The following is a 14997-nucleotide window of genomic DNA, read 5'->3' on the forward strand; positions in this document are numbered from 1 at the left end:
CATGAAAGTTCTTTCGCGACCATGACTATCGTGTCTGGCCTTCTGCACCTCTTGGCCTTTCTCCACCCTCCCCTCTAAATTCAGCCAGATAAGGGTCAGGCAGGTGTGGAGATGTCTCTTCATTAGTAATTCTGCAGGGGCAATGCCAGTCGTTATGTGTGGTGTGGTCCGGTATTTGAACAAGAACCGAGACAATCTCATGCCAATGGAATCCCCTTCCATCTTTTTCATCCTGGATTTAAAGGTTTGGACTGTCCATTCAGTCATGCCGTTCAATGCTGGGTAATAGGCTGAGGTTTTGATATAGGTAATGCCGTTAATGGTTGCGAACCTGTGGAACTCCCCGCTGGTAGAAATAGTACTGTTGGACACAACAACCTCCGACAGCCCATGCACTACAAAACTCTACTGTAAATGGTCTATAATGGCAGCCAACGTGGGCGAACAGACTTCACAGACATCCATCCATTTGGGGTGGGAGCCATTCAGTAAAAGGAACATTGTGCCCAAGAAGGGTCCCAAGTAATGGACATGGGGATGCACCCATGGCAGCCCTGGCTATTCCCATGGATGCAATGGAGCCAAGGGGTTGGGGGGGTGGGGGGGGGAGCTTTTTCACCTGCTGGCATTGAGGACTGCTTTTGACCAGGGTTTCTATATCCAAGTCCATGCCTGGCCACCACAAATAGCTGTGTGCGAGCATCTTCATTCTGCTAATGCCCAGTTGAGTGCTATATAGCTTGGCTAATAACGGCCTTTGCCCCCTCAGGGGAACGATAACCCTTGCTCCCCAGAGTAATATGTCATCATGGCAGGAGAGTTCATATTTACGATCAGAATAGGGCTTCATCTTCTCGGATTTAGATCCATCTGATCAACCACTCAAGACCTGCTCCCGGATGTTAGACAATAGTGGGTCCCAGCTTGTCCACTCATGGATTTGTCTGGTCTGAACTGAGGAGGAATCCAGAAAATTTAGTACTAAGGTCAGTTCCTGGGGAATCGGAGCTTTCCCGTTATTAGCTGGCAAGGGAAGGTGGCTTAGAGTGTTGGCATGTGCAATTTGAGTTCCAGAACAGTGAACAAAAGGGTATTCATTGGCGGCTAATATTAGTGCCCATCACTGGATGCAAGCCAATGCGATAGATGGTATCGCTTTATCTTCTCCAAATAATCCGAGCAGGGGCTTGTGGTCAGTTACAATATGGAAATGGTGACCGTGGAGATATTGATGCAACTTCCGGACGCTGAACACAATAGATAAGCCCTCCTTTTCATAGAGTCAGAGAGGTCTACAGCATAGAAAAGGGCCCCTCGGCCCATCGAGTCTGTGCTGGTCAAACAAGTACCTAACTATTCTAATCCCACTTTCCAGCACTAGGCCCATAGCCTTGTATGCCATGGCCTCGTAAGTGCACATCCAGATACTTCTTTATTATTATGAGGGTTTCTGCCTCCACCACCCTTTCAGGCAGTGAGTTCCAGATTCCCACCTCCCTCTGGGTGAAAAGATTCTTCCTCATATCCCCTCTAAACCTCCTGCCCCTTATCTTAAATCTATGCCCCCTGGTTATTGATCCCTCCATCAAGGGGAAAAGTTCCTTCCTGCCTACCCTATCTATGCACCTCATAATTTTATACACCTCAATCATGGCCCCCTCAATCTCCTCTGCTCCAGGGAAAATAACCCCTGTCTATCCAATCCCTCCTCATAACCAAAACTCTCCAGCCCAGGGACTATCCAGGTAAATCTCCTCTGTACTCTCTCTAGTGCAATCACATCATTCCTATAATGTAGATTCCAGAACTGCATGCAATACTCTAGCTGTGGCCTAACCAGCATTTTATACAGTTCCAGCATAACCTCCCTGCTCTTTTATTCTATGCCTCGGCTAATAAAGGCAAGTATCAATCTGGGAATATCATCACTCTGTGACACTAAGTTGTGCGAGATGTATAACCAATGGGTCATTCGCAGCCATCTGCCATACAAAGTGAAAGGACAGCCTCTATCCCATAAGGGATGCATCACATGTTAAAACTAATTCCTTCTTGGGGTCAAAGTAGACCTACAAGGCTGACGATCTTTATAATCGCTTCACTTTCAGGAAGGCATCCTGATGCGGGGCTTGCCAACTCCATTTCTTGTACTCCTTAAGCAGGCCGTACAATGGGGTCAGCACATTCAAGAGATTTGGGAGGAATTGGCAGTGGTAGTTTACCATGCCTAAGAAGGCCTTAAGCTCTGTGGTATTTCTTGGGGCAGGTGCCTCGCGAATGGCCTGGACATTTTCTTCCACAGGATATGAGCCCTACACATCAACCTTGTGGCCCAAGTGAACTACCTCCTCAGCTTTGCCTCATAGAGCATAAAGAACTGGTTTGGCTCTTGTAAATCTGGGATTTGTGTTTGGGTCTACATAAATCCTGGTCTGTAGCCCTTGATTCCTTCCTAACTCATCGCTGAAAATGGAAGCATACTTTTCAACAATTCCTGTAAGCCTTTTGTTGTAATTTGAAAAATTTCAGCCCATTTCAATTTAATTTTTTCAAGCCAATTGCAGCCGATCAAGTTGGGACCCTCTCCAGCTGACACTAATAATATAACCTCCATATGTTGCCAAGACTTGATATAACCCTTTCAGTCTTATGTTCCCGTGTATGTCCTCAGCCTTGTGTCTGAAACTTCTAACTGAAAAGGATGGATCCCTTTACTCTAATATATAAATGTGTGCTCTCCAATGACGGACATCAACACTCCCATATCAACTTCCATCTAATGGGTTGTCCAATAACTTTAATGACCGCTTGGATTGGCTCGGTTCTACCCACTTTGACGTCATATAACAAATGGATATCTGATTCTATTTCTTCTAGCCCTTTCATGAGGCATATTTCATGATTTTTCCTTCTGCCTTTATAGTGTTGTTTTAGTCTTTCTCTTCAGTGCCGCCTTGTGTCCCCATAGTGGTGGCAGAAAAAGCACTCGACTTGTTTGAGTTGTTGTTCGCTCACTGGAGGCCTGGATTCATTTTGTGGGTTTCCACTGAAGTATCGTTTTTCGATGGTCTGGAGCTAGAGAGCATTTCCCGTCTTTTTGTGGAGTCCAAAGTTTTCGCACCTATTGTTGCTGGATTGTCCTGCTCGACCAGATGGACGGCACCATTTTGTGTATCTTTTGTAACTTTGGAATTTCTAACAGCACTTTCCATCGCAGTAGCTAATTCTAATGCCTTATTGAAGCCTAGACTATGTTCAGCTAGCAAACCCCCTTGGATGGTATCATCTCCAATCCCACATATCAGCCAGTCTCTCAACATAGCACTAATGTACGTTCCGGATTTGCAATGCTCAGTTAATGCCTTTAAAACAGCCATGTTGTCAGCAGTTATCTCCTCTGGAAGCCTGTTCCTTGAATTGAACTTGAAGTGTTGCACAGTAACGGAGGGCTTTGGTCTCAGGTTGCTCTGTAAAATTTTTATTAACTCGTTGAAGGTCTTCGAGTCTGGGACGCTAGGTGATGTAAGGCTGTGGATCAGCCCATACATTTTGCTCCCACATGAGAACAAAAGAATCGCCCTCTTCTTCCCTCCCGCGATGTTGTTAGTAATAAAAAAAGACACTAGGCATTCAACATACTGAGACCAATCATCTGAAATGGGGTCGAATGGATTGGCAGGCCCGAACTGCAGCATTGTGAACAACTGCAAGGAGGCTACAGTTCTGATAAGCTTTCCAGGTAATGGTGAATTTAGGTATTTGGCTTACCATGGAGTTGCGCTCTCTCTGGGGCCTCTTATAATTTTCTGCCCATAGCCATTTTTCATGTATTTACCAGTTTAAATGCATTGCTGCTTTAAGAGCAGTCACTTTTTTATAACTCCCTCTGTGCAGCTGTCAGCTTTTCTCTACTGGGTTTCGTGCTCTTTTCTAGTTTAGGCAGGATCCCCACAATCACAGTTCTATAGGGGTTTTTATTTTAAACTGCAGCACTGCTTTCTGCTCTGATTGCCGGCTGTCGCCTATTTTACGAGTAAGTACAGATGCTTTTTCCAATGCTTTGCTCACCCATCTTGAAATTTATTTTCTTCTGCTCTTTATTCTTGCTGCCACTTTTATGTCTTGGGTAAATGAGATTGTTGGCCAACCAAACTCTAACTGCATGCCTTCCTATATTCTCCTCAGTTGCTGCTTGCAATCAATAATGGGGAGACACTGATGTAAGAATGAACAGTGATGGTTTATTGAGACATAAGGCAGAGCACCAAGTCATACGTGCTCACTCAGAAACCCACAGAACTAGACTTACAGTTCCCAGTTGCCCACACTGTACAGTGACTCATCAGTGCTGTCACATGATCAATACGCTTGCATTCTCTTAAAGGAGTAAGGTACCTCACTTCACCATAGGAGGTCAGACTGAAAATGAGCAGCATCTAAGATTTAATGCCATTCAGTTTGCCTATAAAAGGATACTGCTATCTGAGCTGAATCATCAATTTGGGCCTATTGTGTCCAAATAAGTTATCACACCTTCAGAAGGATATATTGGTGTTGAAGGGAGTGAAGTGTAAGTTTGCTAGAATGATACCTGGACCCAAAGGTTTAAATTACATGGAGAGATTAGGGTTAGGGTTAACTAGCTAGCGATATTTTCCCTGGAATTTAGATGGTTAAACAGAATGATTTGATCAAAGTTTTTAAGAATGTTATGGGGAACTGATAGGATAGATAGAGAGATATTGGGTGGAATCTTGTGAAGGTCCCAGGAGCAGGAAATGAGGCAGGTGGAAGCGCTTAATTGAGCAGGAGGCAAAATGTCAGCTCCCCAATGATGGGAGGAAAGTTGGTTCTGAATTTACTGGTGAAATGAGGGTGGATGCTGTTTCCCAATGGCTAGTGGTGGGAAACTTTTGAATACATTAACATGTTATCAAAACACAACTCTGCCAGTTAAGCTGTGCCTTTGGATTTAACTCTGCCGCAAATATGAAATAGGTGCCTTCAAATTCACAAGAGGTTAAAGGTTGCCCACAGCAGGTGAGTTCGTCTTCCTGGTCAGTAGGAGTTACTTTTCTTTCATGGGATGCTTTGTTGAACCTGGGAGAGGACATTGATGCATTGAGATCAGGTGGCAGCTGTGAAAGGGAAAGCCAACATGGCTGACTGAACGAAGGAGATGGCAGCCCTACGAAGGCTTGTGGGAGCAAAGGATGTCAACAGCAGAAATGGCTTATGGCACTTGCGCAGAACTCACAAAGCCCTGCAGAGGAGAGGAACGATGTTTCCCATGACTTAGCAAGGGCAACAATAGAAAAGACAATCGGAATGCTGAAAATGAGGCTCCGCTGTCTGGACTGCTCAGGTGGAGCACCACAGTGCTTGCCACAGAAAGTCTCCAGAATCATTATAGCCTGCTGCACCCTACACAACCTCGCAGAGGCAGTGGGTGGGCGTACTTACATGCAGGGTGATGGAGGAGCTGGGTGCCTCCTCAGACGAGGAAGAAGGGGAAGAAGCTGATGTTAATAATGGAGTAGATTGTGTGGCTACACCTGCAGATGCCAGGGCAATAGGGTGACATGCCAGACAGGTGCCTCATTGCATGCAGTTACCAGCCAGAATGAGGCGGCAAGGTTTCTTGATCTCCTCATGGAAAGTTGCTGTGTAAGTGCCAACAAATCCAGGGATTACAAGCTCCTCACAAACAGCCAGACTGATGCCGCTGGATGGCAAGGAGTGGATTACTGTCCGGGTGCCATTTAAATATGGCGCTGGGGCCTTCGATCCCATGAGGTCCTGGGGTTGGCAAACTCCTGCCAGCCCTCATCGCGTGATTGATGGAGGCCCTTGCTTCTGCATATCTAATTGGCTGGCCACCTTGTGCTTGCATGTGGCCAGCTGATTTCGCCGCTGCCCACTATTCCTGTTAAAGGGGAGTCTGGAGCTAGGGGGCATAGTTAAAAAAATAAGAGCCAGACCATTCAGGAGGGAAGTTAGGAAACAACTTCTATGTGCAAAAAGTGGTAAGAGATTGGAACTCTCTTCTACAAATGGCAATTGATGCTAGATCAATTATTAATTTTAATCTGAGATTGATGAATTTTTGTTAATCAATCCATAAAAATTGCGAGGGTTCTGAAATCACCATCCACCAGTGCATCCACCGATATCAGGGTTGCTGTATGCAGGATTGTGACCTTTACCTTATCCACACCCTTAAAAATACCACATGATACAAATGTAGCCCGCGCTGCACAGCAATTGGATAATACAATCACATGGTCAATCTGCTTACATTCTCTTAAAGGTGTATTGCACCTCAGATTACCACAACCCTCCCCCTTTACTCAAAGGCACAAAATACAATCTTTACAATATATCAACTATTTACATAAATAAACTATTTACAAACTCAGTCTCTCTGGAGGTTTCTTCAAATGTGTTGAATGTTATAGTTCTACGACTTCGGATGGCTTCTCTGAGGCCTCCCTCTCAGGAGTCATCTGTTCACTAGGTTCTCCAGTAGGAACCTGTAACTTTGTTTTTTCGACTCTCTCTCAGGCTCAACAGATCCTACAGGTATTTCCAAACCAAGGGGAGTTCCTTTCATATGTGGTGTAGATTCCAACAGGAATGCTTTCACCCTCTTTCAGGCCCAATCGCATGCACTTCTGCTGCCCCTCCCCATCTAGTTCAACAATATGAAGGTCAACTGTCAGGAAGATTCTCAAAATCATAATGTTGGGCAAGGCTAAATTCAACGCGGTATGATCAGCTTCCTGCTGCGTAAAAAAAAAATTTGGGGGCCTTGTTAGTAATTCCGCTTTTGCTTCCTACATGTCTTCTTTTGATGTTTGATGGGTTTTCTTCTTGGCACTGCTGACTTTAATCTCGGCCTTCTTTTCAATTTCCCTATTGGCCAGACTAGGCCCAACTTGAGTGAACTCAGTGGTTGAGTCTTCCAGCATTTCCTCACCTGACAGCTCCTTTGAAAACTCAGGGGTCTCTATTTTTAAAGCTTCTTGGCTTCCACGTAGCTGATTCTTCAGCAGGTCCATTTCTTTTTTATATTTGTTAGTTATTTCTTGGAGAATTAAGCATTGTTGTGTTTTCTCAGCTAACTTTTTGTTCATCTCAGCCAGAGACATGGGGAATTCTTTCTGTTCTTCCTTATACCATTTTACTGGCATACATTGGGATCTGAGGGAGTCTTGCCATATGCAAAAGTGTTTCAGCAGATTTTCTTTTTCTTTTTGTCGGTTACTGACTTCAAATCAAACTCTGTCCTGAAGCGTCACCTCTACGAGTTTCTTTTGTTGAGTCTTTACATGCTGCTTTTTCCAAACAGTAACATTCCCTGCTTCTGATTGAGATCTCAATAGACTCTCAAGATTAATCTCTCTTAACTTTCAGCCGAAACCCTTGGTGACAACATCTACTAATCAATCTCTTAGCATGTTGTTAACCGATGTCCCAAACTCACAATCCTCTGTCAATTGTTTTAAGGCTGCTACATAGCAAGCAACTGTCTCTCCAGGGGCACAACACCTCAAATTAAATTTAAAATGCTACTTTGTTACCGAGGGTTTCAGCTGAAAGCAGCTTATCACTAGATTCACCAACTAATCAAAGCTCTTGGAATCTGGGGCATTGGGTGCCATTAGATTATGAATGAGGCTACATTTTTACTGAAACACATCGATAAGAGGATTGCTCACCTCTTCTCCTCCCCAGATATGTCGTTGCTTAAAAAGAAGTAAGGCATTTAATTTACTGTGACCAGTCATCGGTGGTCTGATCAAACTTTTTGATATAGTCAAACTGTGGCATAATGGAGAGGGATAACTCCGACGACTATGATGAATGCTGTACTTACAATCACCTGCAAGGTATGGCTGGTTTGCTTCTGTTTAATTCCTGCGGCTTTTCTTGTCATCGACTGGTCGCATTTTGCCTTGTCGCCAGTTATTATGTTCCTTCTATGGGGTCGCTTGTTTAGTGAACACAGTTGCATGCCTATCTACTGATAAGTGAGTTGGTAATTAAGATGATGTAGATGAAGAGACCATTGTAAAATGAACCACATGCTGTTTATTAACACATGTGTACTTCCCAAACCAAAACCCATTCTAAAACTAATGATTAACATTGTAGCCCATGCTACACAGCAATTAGGTGATACAATGACGTGGTCAATCTGCTCACATTCTCTTAAAGGTGTAATGCACCTCACATTACCACACCTTTAGTGTGAGTACAGGAATAAAGAAGTCTTGCTACAGTTGTACAGGGCTTTGGTGAGACCACATCTGGAATACAGTATGCAGTTTTGGTCTCCATACTTAAGGAAAGATATACTTGCATTTGAGGCGGCACTGTGAATGTTCACTAACTTGGTCCCCGAGATGAGGGTGTTGTCCTACGATGAGAGGCTGAGTATATTGGGTCTATATTCTCTGGAGTTTAGAAGAATCAGAGGCGATCGCGTTGAAACAAACAAGATTCTTGGGGGGCTTAATAAGGTAGACACTGAGAGATTGTGTCCCCTGGTCGGGGAATCTAAAATATGGGAGCACACTCTCAAGATTAGGAGCCAATCATTTTGAACTGAGATGAGGAGAAATTACTTCATTCAAAGGGCTGTGAATTTGTGATTCTCTACCCCAGAGGGTTGTGGATGCTCCATTGTTGAATACATTTAAGGCTAGATGTACAGATTTTTGGTCTCTTGGGTAATCAAGGGATAAGGGGAGTGGAAAGTAGAGTTGAAGCCCATGATTGTAGTGAATGGTGGAGCAGGCCTGATTGGCTCTGTGGTCTATGCCTGCTGCTATTTGTTGTTTATGGAGGGTTTTGAGGAGTAAATAAGGAGAAACTGTTTCCAGGGGCAGAAAGAACATAGGTAGAGGACACAGATTCAAGATAACTGACAAAAGAATCAGGGATGATATGAGGTGAAGAATTTACATGGAAAGATGTTATGCTCTGAAATGCGCTATCTGAAAGGATGATGGATTCAATCATAACTTTTGAAAGGGAATTGGATAAATACTTGAAGAGTAAACATTTTTGGGGTAAGGGCAAATAACAGGAGGTGTAGGGCTTATTGGATAGCCCTGTGAAAGAGCTGACATAGTGGACCAAATGTCATATAATTCAATGATTAGCCAATGCTGAAGAGGTTGGTCTCAATATACCAGGTCTATCCTTCTAGTCTGCTAATAAAAGAATGAAGAAAGGAGCTTGCATTTAGCTAGAACCTTAACACATTCTCAGAACATCATAAAGCTGTTTTCAATCACTGAATTATTTCTGAGGTGCAGGCATAGCTATGCAGGCAAAATGAAGGCAAAGCAATGGACAGCAAAATTCTACAAAAAGTAAATAATTGCTCAGTCTCTGATGTTTGTGTTTTTGACTGAGAGAGTGAGACAGACTTGACACAGGGGAGCTCTGTACTCTTCTTTGAATAATTCTATGAGATAGAATTTTCCCGCTGTCAGGGGGGGTTGTGCGGGGGCAATTGTGGGCGGGCGCAGACCCGATCGGCGCCCTTGATTGGGTCCACGACGCCATTTTACATGGGCGGGCCAATTAAGGCCCGCCCAGTGTGACGTGCACCTGGAAGCGCTGAGCATTCCCTGTGCGGGCGGAGGGGCAGGGCCTCACCCCCACTCGTCGAGCTGAAGATTCAGCCCATGCTTTCCTTTATTCACACTTGACTGGACCTTGGTTTAATCTTTCCTTCAAAAGTTAACATCTCCAAGCATGAGAGTGTTGTGTGATCTGCTTTCGGAAGACCTGTAAACAACATCACCACTGCACTGAAGTGTAAGCCTAGATGATGTCTCAAGCCCTTAGTAAGGCTTTAACCCAAAACCTCCTGAGTGAGAATTGTGAAAATGCTAATGAATGAGCCAGGCTGACATTGCCTTCAGATACACCTAACATACATGATTTCTTAAGGTGAAAGCATCACTGGAGATTCCCAGGAAGCAAGCATTGACTTGCATAATAATATTGGTGGTCAAAAATCTGCTGCAAATTGATAGCATAAAACCTCTTTTTGTTCATGTAGGTTATTGCACCATGGATATACAAACGGTGTCATAAATCACCCCTGTATTTACAAAGGGTCAGCACTCCAGTGAAATCAGACAGTACCCAAAGCTACTATTACTGGTCATTGAGAAAATCAGCAGACATTTTGATTGATGTATCCATGAACATTAATTGGTTGATATTGCAGCTAATACTGTCCTGTACACTAGCTTAGAAGGAGTAGAGAAATACCGATTGAGGGCTATCGCTACAGGGACAAATGTTGGAGGTTTGAAATTGTCTGTCAGTCTTTGTTTTGGAGGTAGCACAACTCTGTCATTGCCTCCCTGCTAAGCTGCAGTCTCTGGTGGTACTGTTCTTCAGTTATTACCAGGTATCTATACCCAGTTCTATATATGCAATGGCTGGTAAACTGGAAAACCTGGATAGCAGGCAGATGGATCTCTCTAACCAATCCTTGATGCTGCTCCATCTCCCTTAAGTCAAGTGCCAGGAGAGCACTGAAAGTATTCTCTATCGTAGTAAGCATTCAGCCTTGAGAAACTTAGTGATTCTAACAAACAAGAAGCTGGCTCAATGTTAATGCCTTTCATATGGGCCATCCCCCTTATATATTATTAATAATACCAGAATCAACCACAACAAGATTAATGCACTGCCTAACCATAACAGGACATGAGAGGCTTAGTATATCCACAATAATTTCTGACAAGTTGGAAAGTGGGCAGTTTACCACACTCCCCATATTGCATAACACTATTACACATTTGTTACTGCTAGAAAGGTTTAGGCCTACAGTAATTCCTAGGTTAAGCTTTTCAACATTCCTTTTCTTCCTTCTTTATCTGACATTGAGCATTTCATAAATTCCAGATGACGTCACCCTTGTGTCGTAAAACATAAATATAAATCACTCAAATCCAGTGACAATCATGCCTGCTTCAAACACATTATTCTAAGTAACACTTAACTAGTTTTATTGCCCTTAATATATGACTGAAATACACACATTTAAATAACTACATCAAATATACTATACAAGAATAATATTGTGTTATGAATAACCTAATCAAATGTGATTAAGTGATTTGTAGCTGGAGTGGGCAGTCCTGGAACTACAGGCAAAAGGCTGATTAGTGTATCTGCAGACAAAAACTTTCAGTCTTCTTGGTGAGGTTAACTGCACTGAAGAATATTTTCTTAGTATTTAGGGAAAAAAAACACACCCCCTGCCAAGATTTGGCACACTTCACATGGCATCAGTTGTCTTCAATGTGAAGTGTTTAAAATGCGATTTATAATTGTCACCAGTAAAGAGAAAGGTACTGTGTGTTATTTGGTGGTAACTGTAAATGGAAATATAAAGTCCTCCAAGGAAAGGTTTATGTGGTTTCTCTGTAGTGCATTTGATGCTGTTTTTTAAAAAAAAATGAGCTGGGAAAAGACTCATATACAAAGACTGCTATCTCTCTCATTTACTTTTTGCTGAGATAAAGGTACCTAAACATTATTAGTATAAATATTATGTTATGTCTGGAATTAATATATAGGTTACTTCACAAATTCATGGGTGGTGGTGGCACATCGCCATGTACCATAGGGCACAGAACAGTCCTCCTTTTCTTCCCATTTTCCATAAGCACGATGGGCTTTTCAGCTTTAAACAGATCTCAGTTATCAACATGAGGTGAAGTGAAGAATGTCTCCAGGGGCCTGTTCCTAGTGCTTTTTAAAAAGGTGAGGCCCACCCCACAGCAGTTCTTGGACTTGTTTTCATATTTTAAGGAAAATAGGCTTTCTGTAATCTATAACAAAAACTGAAAATGCTGGAAATACTCAGTTGGCCAGGCAACATATGTAAACAGGATAGAAGAGTTAACATTTGAGGTGGTTGTTCATCAACTCCTGTAATCTACAATGTCTATGATGGTGGCTATGGATTTTGTGGTTTAGTCTGCCATTTTTCCATGATTGAAAATAACAATGCAAGGATATTTGCTCCAGAAAATAACTTTATTACGTTAATTGCTATTCTGCAGAACGACTCACCCGGAAACAGTGGAAATGTATGCATATTCACTATGCGACTAAGCTGACACACACACTTCCCGCTTATTAATACACTTGGATTCTGTACTAATTCTGCAAGTATTCGTGTCATTTTAGATTCATTTAGAACTGTTTGAGTATTTAAGCACAAAGCTAAGTGCTTTCAAATGATCTTTACAGACCTATGCAACAAGATAATGATAAAATCTAGGCCTGGAAATTGGGCCACATTAGAGACCCTTTTTCAGGTTTGAAAGTTAATACTTAAGTGAGTATTTACAGAAGAATCTTTACCCCATCATGATAACAAATCACAGCTGTGATATTCTATTCAAAGCTATCTAAATGTGGATATGGAGCAAAACAGCTGTGAAATAAGTTTTTCTCTAGTCACATGATAACATTCTAATGTGAATGCTTCTGTTCCAATAGCAGCAGTGAGTGTATACATGAGAGAGTGAGTTAGAGAGAGAAAGTGAGAGATCTTTGTGGACTTCTATTGACACGAGGGCTGCCATTTTCTGGCCCCACTGTGACCTGACCCACCGTGGGGGATGTGGCGGGCCAGCCAAAAGTCCATTAACTTTCAGCGGAACCGGAAGATCCTAGCAGTGGGTGAGCCTGGAAAATTCCAGCCCAAGTTATTCCAGTTGAAGCTACCTGACAATTTGAAAAAGTTTCCCAGCTTTGCCCTATCCAGCAAAAGCAAGACAAATCTAACTTGGCTAATTAACACTCTGCCAGCAATGTAATGGAAGGAGTCATCAATCATTCTTCAAGCATCAAGTACTTATTACCTTTCGATTTAGAGTTAATACACTTAATTCTTTGACTTTCTGTTAGGTACTTTAGAAAGATATTGAGAGCTACAAATTAAACCAGTATTTTTTCTGCAATAGCCCAGGCGGTCATCTATGCAGTAGGAGGTTGACTGTAAAACACGAAAGGCTTTACTAGTCTTGGCACTAATGGTATGCATTTGTCAGTGCTATTTTGGTTTGACTTGGAACGGATATGCTACAAGTGGCTTTTGCTTGCATTCCTTCCATTAAAATGTGGGTCTCCACAATATACTTGAACTCCCTTTCTCATTTCATAGAAGGGTGGTCACACACTTGGCCGTGTTCTTAAAGGTTTCATTCTAAGTCTTTATAACTCTCATTTTGCCTTACAGTGATTCTCTGTTAGTAATGTCTTCCAGGCAACAGCAAAAGCTGAAGTTTCTTTTAAATCACACCAACAAAAAAAAATAGTCCTTCTTTATCAAGATGTCAGATATCTAGGTATTGTCAACTCATGATAAGCACATGAATCACCCAGGGATAAACCGATCTGCACATACAATTCCAACATAACTAACTGACGTCCCGACTGTCGAATGCAATTTGATTTTTGTGTAACATTTAAATTCAAAACCTCGATGTAGGCGTCAAATGTTCCCGAATTATCAGTTACCTAACATTGATTATGCTAGATGTCACCTGTTTATCGGGGAATTTTTGCCTCATCACCTGTATATTTGTGCAGCTAATTTTTTTCAGTGTTTGGTGCTGTTGCTTGTTTTCAGGGGATGGAATTGCTGCAATGCAAATATCAACAAATGGTCTACCCCTGCAGTTTATAAAACTTTCTATCTAAGCACAGTTCCTGGGAAATTATCCCTACATTTATCAACATTTCACTCTTTTGTATTCTCATTAAATAAAAATGGATAAGAATATAAACTCTGATTTTCCATTGAGGCCTCCATTTGGGAGTAAGGTGGATGGTTAATATGTCGACTGCTTCAATTTCTGGGGTCAGCCTAATTTACACAAAGTGTAGGTGAACTGCTAATATCAACAGCACCTCTTGTTAGAAGCTTGTTCATGAATGTGGGTATAACACGCACTGACAGCAGTTTGGAAGAGGCACGGCATCTCCTGGCAGGATGGAGAATTAATAAATTAGAGTGGTGACTTTATTTAGCCATCCAGAAAATTCCCTGATTTCCTGACAGGACAACAATGGAGTGGCTCAGGTCTCTGTTTGGATTTTGTCACACATGTCAATGGCCATCAACTTATTCAGTGTACTTAACTGAAGAAATTTAGCATGTTATGATTCCCTGAAAGACCGATAACTTTAAAAACGAAACTCAAACCTTCAGTTATTAACTGAACGGACACAAGATTTCATGCTTTCAGACATTAACTGTAACAAACAACAAAAGAACTATTGACTAAACATCATATTTGTAGGCAACTTATACTTTAAACTACAGAACAGAACTTTTAATGCAACCAAATATAACACACTATTAGGTATATGTTACACTATCCTTTAAGTAGACATTCAATTCTCCCAGAATCAGGCTAAAATGATTCATAGCTTCTCAGGGTTCACTTCTGTTCTTTTTCTTTTTCAGCCTGGTAACTTCTAACCCTAGAACTGTCCTTCATGGTGAGTATATTACTGGAGATCCTCCCTCTAGTGCAAGCTAGATGAAGCTTCCAGCTTTGTTTCAACTCTTCAGAAATTTGGTCTTTTAAATCCAAGTGCAAGCTTCCATCCACATTCTGGCACAGTGAACCATAGAGAATTTCAGTCTTTTGCTGCTCTCCCTCTCCCAGATACTGGCAGACTAACTTGTCTATGAGTTTTCAGGGATACCTTAGAAATCCTTCCCCTCTCAAAGCCATGTAAAACATATGGACCTTGTATCCAAGTAGAGATGCTGCACAAGTCATATGACCTCCTTCACTTTACCTTAAATTAAAGACACAGGCTGGTAATTTCCAGTCCTAGTGACATCAGCTGTTATGGTTGGGGGCAGGGGTGGGGGGCATCGGCAGGGGTTCATGAGGGTGGTAGACAATATGGTGAGAAGGCCAAAAATCAGTT

Source organism: Carcharodon carcharias, chromosome 6 (genome assembly GCF_017639515.1).
Source record: "Carcharodon carcharias isolate sCarCar2 chromosome 6, sCarCar2.pri, whole genome shotgun sequence".
NCBI classification, from domain to species: Eukaryota; Metazoa; Chordata; class Chondrichthyes; order Lamniformes; family Lamnidae; genus Carcharodon; species Carcharodon carcharias.